The following is a 6,914-nucleotide window of genomic DNA, read 5'->3' as shown; positions in this document are numbered from 1 at the left end:
GTGGAGTTGAGACTATTGCGCCGAGTTGATTCAATGTTGTCTGACCTATTAAGGCGTTATAAGCTGAACTCACGTCGACCACGATGTAGTCTATTTTGAGTGTTTGGGATTGGTTTCCTCTTCCGAACGTTGTGTGTAGTGAGATGTAACCAAGTGGTTGCACTGGGGTGTCTCCCAATCCGAACAGGCTGTTTGGGTATGCTCTAAGCTCCTTTTCTTCTAAACCAAGCTTGTCGAAGGCCGTTTTAAATAAGATGTCGGTGGAGCTCCCTTGGTCTATCAGCGTGCGGTGGAGATTTGCATTTGCCAGTATGATGGCGATGACCATGGGATCGTCATGTCCCGAGATGATACCGGATGCATCTTCTTTGGTGAACGTAATTGTAGGGATGTCGGGTTCTCCTTCCTTCCTCTCGACATGATATAATTCTTTGAGATATCTTTTGCGAGATGATTTGGAGATTCCTCCTCTTGCAAATCCGCCGTGTATCATGTGGACGTGTCTTTCTGGTGTACGAGGTGATCGCTTAGTTCGTCTGACATCTTCATCCCTTCTTCTCTTTCTTTGCTCATCATCTCGGGTAGCCAGAAACCGATCTAGTTTTCCTTCTCTCACTAATTTTTCTGTGACGTTTTTTAAGTCGAAGCATTCGTTGGTGGAATGTCCTCGGACTCGATGATATTCACAGTATTCGTTCTGATTTCCTCCTCCTCTTTTGCCTTTGAGTGGTCGAGCTGGGGGTATCTTTTCTGTGTTACAGACTTCTTTGTAAATATCCACAAGGGACACCCGAAGAGGGGTGTAATTATGATACTTTTTTATTTTTCCCCCGTTCGATCTTCCTTCCTCTTGGATTCTTTATCTTTATCTCGGTAGGTGAAACCGGATCTCGAGGCTTCTCCAAGTCGGGAATTTTCTTCCATGTTGATGTACTTCTTCGCCCGCTCTTGCACCTCATCCAGAGATGTGGGGTATTTTTTTGATATAGATTGGCTAAAAGGTCCCTCCCGTAGGCCGTTGATGAGGCCCATGATAGCGGCCTCTGTTGGTAGGCTTTGTATGTCTAGTTTTGTTGAATCTTTCTATGTAGTTGCGAAGGCTCTCCCAATCTCCTTGCTTGATTTCTAAGAGACTGGGGGCGTGTTTAGCCTTATCTTTTTGGATTGAAAATCTGGCCAGGAAATTTTTGGCTAAATCGTCAAAGCTTGAGATAGATTTCGGAGGTAGGTTGTCGAACCATCTGATGGCAGTTTTGGTAAAGGTTGTTGGAAAAGCTTTGCAACGAACTGCATCTGAGGCATCGATGAGGTACATTCTACTTCTGAAATTGCTGAGGTGATGGTTGGGGTCTGTGGTGCCATCGTACAAAGTAATATCCAAAAGTTTGAAGTCTTTCGGGATTTTGGTCTTCATGATCTTCCTAGTGAATGGATCTTGATCCTTGTGAGAGTTGTCCTCAGGGGTGGATCGAGTAGTTTTGGCTTTGATATCGGCTTCGATTTTTAGAAGTTTATCCTCCAATTCCCGGCATCGCCTTATCTCTCTTTGTAGATCCTTTCCTGCTTCTCGCTGGTGTTGGGCTTCTTTCTCAAGTTGCTTTAAACGATCTTGAAGCGCCTCTAACGGATGTGATGAGTTTTTGTCCCCGTTAGGGTCCGAAGTGTCTTTTGGTGTAGCGTCCGTGTTTTTGTGCAGCGTTCTATCCTCTAGATCTGAATCATGGTCGTTGTCATGGTCGTCAGCCATGGTGATGGGATGACTTCCAGGTCCCCGGCAACGACGCCAATGTTCCGAGGGTTACCTGAAACTGTAGGTCGATCTCGGACGAGATCTTCTGTACTGATCGGAGATGACGTGTCCGGCTGGTGGGTGGCGGCCGGAGCTGTCGTGTCCAACTTGTGGGACTGGCTACACTGCTGATCCTTCGTCACCGGAGGGTGGGAGGTACCAGCAAGAGACTCCGATGCTTAAGTTAGCATGGGTATTAAGCAAGTTTTTGGTAGAATCAGAGTATGAGTTATACCTGGGTGCTCCAGTGTATTTATAATAGTGTGGGATGACCTTCTTAGATAGATAAGTTAGTTATCTTATCTTATCTTATCTTTTGGTAAGGTCAGCTTATCTTTAATGGAACTGCCCTTATCTCTATAGGCTTGGGCTGCCTTTGGATCTGGGTCGTATTCCTTGAGTTGGGCCCTTTTTTGGGATTTCCTGTCGATTTGGCGGAGCTCTTTTAGGAAGAGGTCAGATAGTCTGACCTGAAGAGGTCGGTCGCTTTGTCGCCGATCATCCCGGGTCGGATAGCTCAACCTAGGGTATGAACACTAACCAATAATTAAAATAAAAACAAAAATATTTTCCTTTTATTTTAGTTTAAAATTCGAATTCTCTCTCTCTCATCTCTTTCTATTTATTTATTTATTTACTAACACTTCTCTTCTTCTTATAATTCGAACCCTCTCTCCCTCTCTGTGTTCGAATTCTTCATCTTCTCTCTTCTTCATTCTACTCTTCTATTCTTCTACTCACATAAAGGAATCTCTATACTGTGACATAGAGGATTCCTATTATTTTCTGTTCTCTTCTTTTTCATATGAGCAGGAGCAAGGATAAGAACATTCTTGTTGAAGCTGATCCTGAACCTGAAAGGACTCTAAAGAGGAAGCTAAGAGAAGCAAAAGTACAACACTTTGGAGAGGACCTGACAGAATTTTTTAAAAAAGAAGAAGAGATGGCCGAACCCAATAAAAATGGTAGAGATGCAAGGAAGATGCTTGGTGACTTTATTGCACCCTCTTCTGACTTTTGTTGAAGGAGCATCTCAATTCCTGCAATTGGAGCAAATAACTTTAAGCTTAAGCCTCAATTAGTTTCTCTAATGCAGCAGAATTGCAAGTTTCATGGAGTTCTATTGGAAGATCCTCATCAGTTCTTAGCTGAATTCTTGCAAATCTGTGACACTATTAAGGCCAATGGGGTTAATCCTGAGGTCTACAGACTTATGCTTTTCCTATTTGCTGTAAGAGACAGAGCTAGGACATGGTTAGACTCATAACCTAAAGATAGCCTAAACTCTTGGGAAAAGTTGGTCAATACTTTCTTGGCCAAGTTCTTTCCACCTCAAAAATTGAGCAAGCTTAGAGTGGAAGTCCAAACTTTCAGACAGAAGGAAGGTGAATTCCTCTATGAAGCTTGGGAAAGATATAAGCAATTGATCAGAAGGTGTCCTTCTGACATGTTTTCAGAATGGAGCATCATATGTATATTCTATGATGGTCTGTCTGAATTGTCCAAGATGTCATTGGACCACTCTGCTGGTGAATCCCTTCATCTGAAGAAAATGCCTGCAGAAGCCCAGGAACTCATTGAAATGGTTGTAAATAACCAGTTCATGTATACTTTTGAAAGAAATCCTGTGAATAATGGGATAACTCAGAAAAAAGGAGTTTTGGAGGTTGATAGTCTGAATGCCATATTGGCTCAAAATAAAATATTGACTCAGCAAGTCAATATAATTTCTCAGATTCTGTCTGGAATGGAAGCTGCATCAAGCAGTACTAAGGAAGCTTCTTCTGAAGAAGAAGCCTATGACCCTGAGAATCCTATAATGGTAGAGGTGAATTATATGGGAGAATCCTATGGAAACACCTACAATCCTTCATGGAGGAATCATCCTAATCTCTCATGGAAGGATCAACAGAGGCCTAATCAAGGCTTCAATAATCATAATGGTGGAAGAGCACGGTTTGGCAATAACAAACCTTTTCCATCATCTTCTCAGCAATAGACAGAGAATTCTAAGCATAGCCACTCTGACTTAGCAACTGTAGTCTCTGATCTATCTAAGACCACTCTCAGTTTTATGACAGAAGCAAGGTCTTCCATTAGAAATTTGGAGGCACAAGTGGGTCAGCTGAGTAAAAGAGTTACTGAACTCCCTCCTAATACTCTTCCAAGCAATACAGAAGAGAATCCAGAAAGAGAGTGCAAGGCCATAACTATAACCAACATGGCCGAACCTGGAGAGGAAGAAAAGGCAGTGATTTCCAATGAGGAAGACCTCAAGGGACGTCCACTAGCCTCCAAGGAGTTCCCTAATGAGGAACCAAAGGAATCTGGGGCTCATATAGAGACCATAGAGATTCCATTAAACTTACTGTTGCCATTCATGAGCTCTGATGAGTATTCTTCCTCTGAAGAGGATGAAGATATTATTGAAGAGCAATTTGCTCAATATCTAGGAGCAATCATGAAGCTGAATGCGAAGTTATTTGGTAATGAGACTTGGGAGGATGAACCCCCATTGCTCACCAATGAACTAAATGATCTGGTTCAACTGAAATTACCTCAGAAGAAACAGGATCCTAGAAAGTTCTTAATACCTTGTACCATAGGCACCATGACCTTTGAGAAGGCTCTGTGTGACCTGGGGTTAGGGATAAACCTCATGCCCCTCTCTGTAATGGAAAAATAGGCTTATGGACTTGTAGAGGATGTCTTAGTGAAGGTTGAAGGTTATTACATCCCTACTGACTTCATAATCCTAGACAATGGGAAGGATGAAGATGATTCCATCATCCTTGGAAGACCCTTCCTAGCCACAGCAAGAGCTGTGATTGATGTGGACAGAGGAGAGCTAGTCCTTCAATTGAATGAGGACTACCTTGTGTTTAAAGCTCAAGGATCTTCTTCTGTAACCATGGAGAGGAAGCATGAAAAGCTTCTCTCAATACAGAGTCAAACAGAGCCCCCACACTCAACTTCTAAGTTTAGTGTTGGGAGGCCAACATCAAGCTCTAAATCTCTGTGAAGCTCTCTAAGAGCTCACTGTCAAGCTATTGATATTAAAGAAGCGCTTGTTGGGAGGCAACCCAATGTTATTTAAGTATATTTATTTATTTTTCATTGTTATTTTATGTTTTCTTTAGGTTGATGATCATGTCAAGTCACAAAAAAAAAAAAAAAAACAGGATGAAAAACAGCATTAAAAACAGCACACCCTGGAGGACAAGCTTACTGGCGTTTAAACGCCAGTAAGGATAGCAAAATGGGCGTTTAACACCCATCCTGGCAGTATTCTGGGCGTTAAATGCCAGAAATGGGCATCTGGCTGGCGTTTAACGCCAGAAATGGGTAGCAGAGTGGTGTTTAACGCCAGGAAAGGTAGCAGAGCTGGCGTTAAACGCCAGGGGTTGGCACAGAATGGGCGTTTAAACGCCAGAATGGTACAGGGACTCAAATTCCTTGACACCTCAGGATCTGTGGACCCCACAGGATCCCCACCTACCCCACTTCTTCTTCTCTCCTCTTCACACATTTCCATAACACTCTTCCCCATACACCCTTGACCAATCACCTCAATACCTCTTTTCCAAACACCATTCGCCTATCAAATCCTACCCTCTTCTCCATAATCTCTTCACCACTCACATCCATCCATCATAAAACCCCACCTACCTCACCATTCAAATTCAAACCATTTCCCTCCCAAACCCATCCACACATAGCCGAATACCCTCTCTCCCTTACCCTATAAATACCCCTCCTTACCACCTTCAATTTCACACATCATACACAATAAACCCCCTTGGCCAAATCACTCACCTCCCTCCATATACTCCATTTCTTCTTCTTCTACTCTTTTCTTTCTTCTTTTGCTCGAGGACGAGCAACCATTCTAAGTTTGGTGTGGGAAAAGCTAAAGCTTTTTGTTTTCCATAACCACTAATGACACCTAAGGCCGGAGAAACCTCTAGAAAGAGGAAAGAGAAGGCAATTGCTTCCACATCTGAGTCATGGGAGATGGAGAGATTCATCTCAAAAGTGCATCAAGACCACTTCTATGAAGTTGTGGCCAAGAAAAAGGTGATCCCCGAGGTCCCCTTCAAGCTCAAAAAGAGTGAATATCCAGAGATCCGACATGAAGTTCGAAGAAGAGGTTGGGAAATAATCACCAACCCCATTCAACAAGTCAGGATCTTAATGGTTCAAGAGTTCTATGCTAATGTATGGATCACTAAGAACCATGACCAAAGTGTGAACCCGAAGCCAAAGAATTGGCTCATAATAGTTTGGGGAAATTACTTGGATTTTAGTCCAAAAAATGTGAGGTTAGCATTCAACTTGCCAATGATGCAAGGAGATCCTCACCCTTTCACTAGAAAGGTCAACTTTGATCAAAGATTGGACCAAGTCCTTAGGGACATTTGTGTGGAAGGTGCTCAATGAAAGAGAGATTCAAGAGACAAGCCGGTTCAACTAAGAAGGCTTGACCTCAAACCCGTGGCTAGGGGATGGTTGGAGTTCATCCAATGCTCAATCATTCCTACTAGCAACTGGTCTGAAGTTACAATAGACCGGGCCATCATGATCCATAGTATCATGAATGGAGAGGAAGTAGAAGTTCATGAGATCATATCCCTAGAACTCTACAAGGTGGCGGACAAGCCCTCCACTTTGGCAAGGTTAGCCTTCCCTCATCTCATTTGTCACCTATGCAATTCAGCTGGAATTGTCATAGAGGAAGACACCCTCAATGATGAGGACAAGCCCATTACTTAGAAGAGGATGGAGCAAACAAGAGAGCCCACTCATGGACCTCAACAAGAGCATGAGGAAGTTCCTCATCATGAAATCCCTGAGATGCCTCAAGGGATGTATTTTCCTCCACAAAACTATTGGGAGCAAATCAACACCTCCTTAGGAGAATTGAGTTCCAACATGGGACAACTAAGGGTGGAGCACCAAGAGCATTCAATCCTCCTCCATGAAATCAGAGAAGACCAAAGAGCCATGAGGGAGGAGCAACAAAGGCAAGGAAGAGACATAGAAGAGCTCAAGCACTCCATAAGATCTTCAAGAGGAAGAACTAGCCACCATCACTAAGGTGGACCCGTTCTTTAATTTCCTTGTT

General features: G+C 43.1%; 1 non-coding gene across 1 annotated transcript; it reads right to left on the bottom strand.

The window, feature by feature from the left end:
• Window positions 1-3,134: 3,134 nt before the first annotated feature.
• LOC148574310 (small nucleolar RNA R71) lies at window positions 3,135-3,238 on the bottom strand. Its single transcript, XR_015906224.1, has one exon. It is a non-coding gene; the product is annotated as a small nucleolar RNA R71 (small nucleolar RNA).
• Window positions 3,239-6,914: the final 3,676 nt, after the last annotated feature.

Source organism: Arachis ipaensis, chromosome B2 (assembly GCF_059453495.1).
Source record: "Arachis ipaensis isolate K30076 ecotype BB chromosome B2, ASM5945349v1, whole genome shotgun sequence".
Classification (NCBI taxonomy): domain Eukaryota; kingdom Viridiplantae; phylum Streptophyta; class Magnoliopsida; order Fabales; family Fabaceae; genus Arachis; species Arachis ipaensis.
Note: the sequence above shows the minus strand (reverse complement) of the source record. Positions and strands in the feature narration are given on the sequence as shown.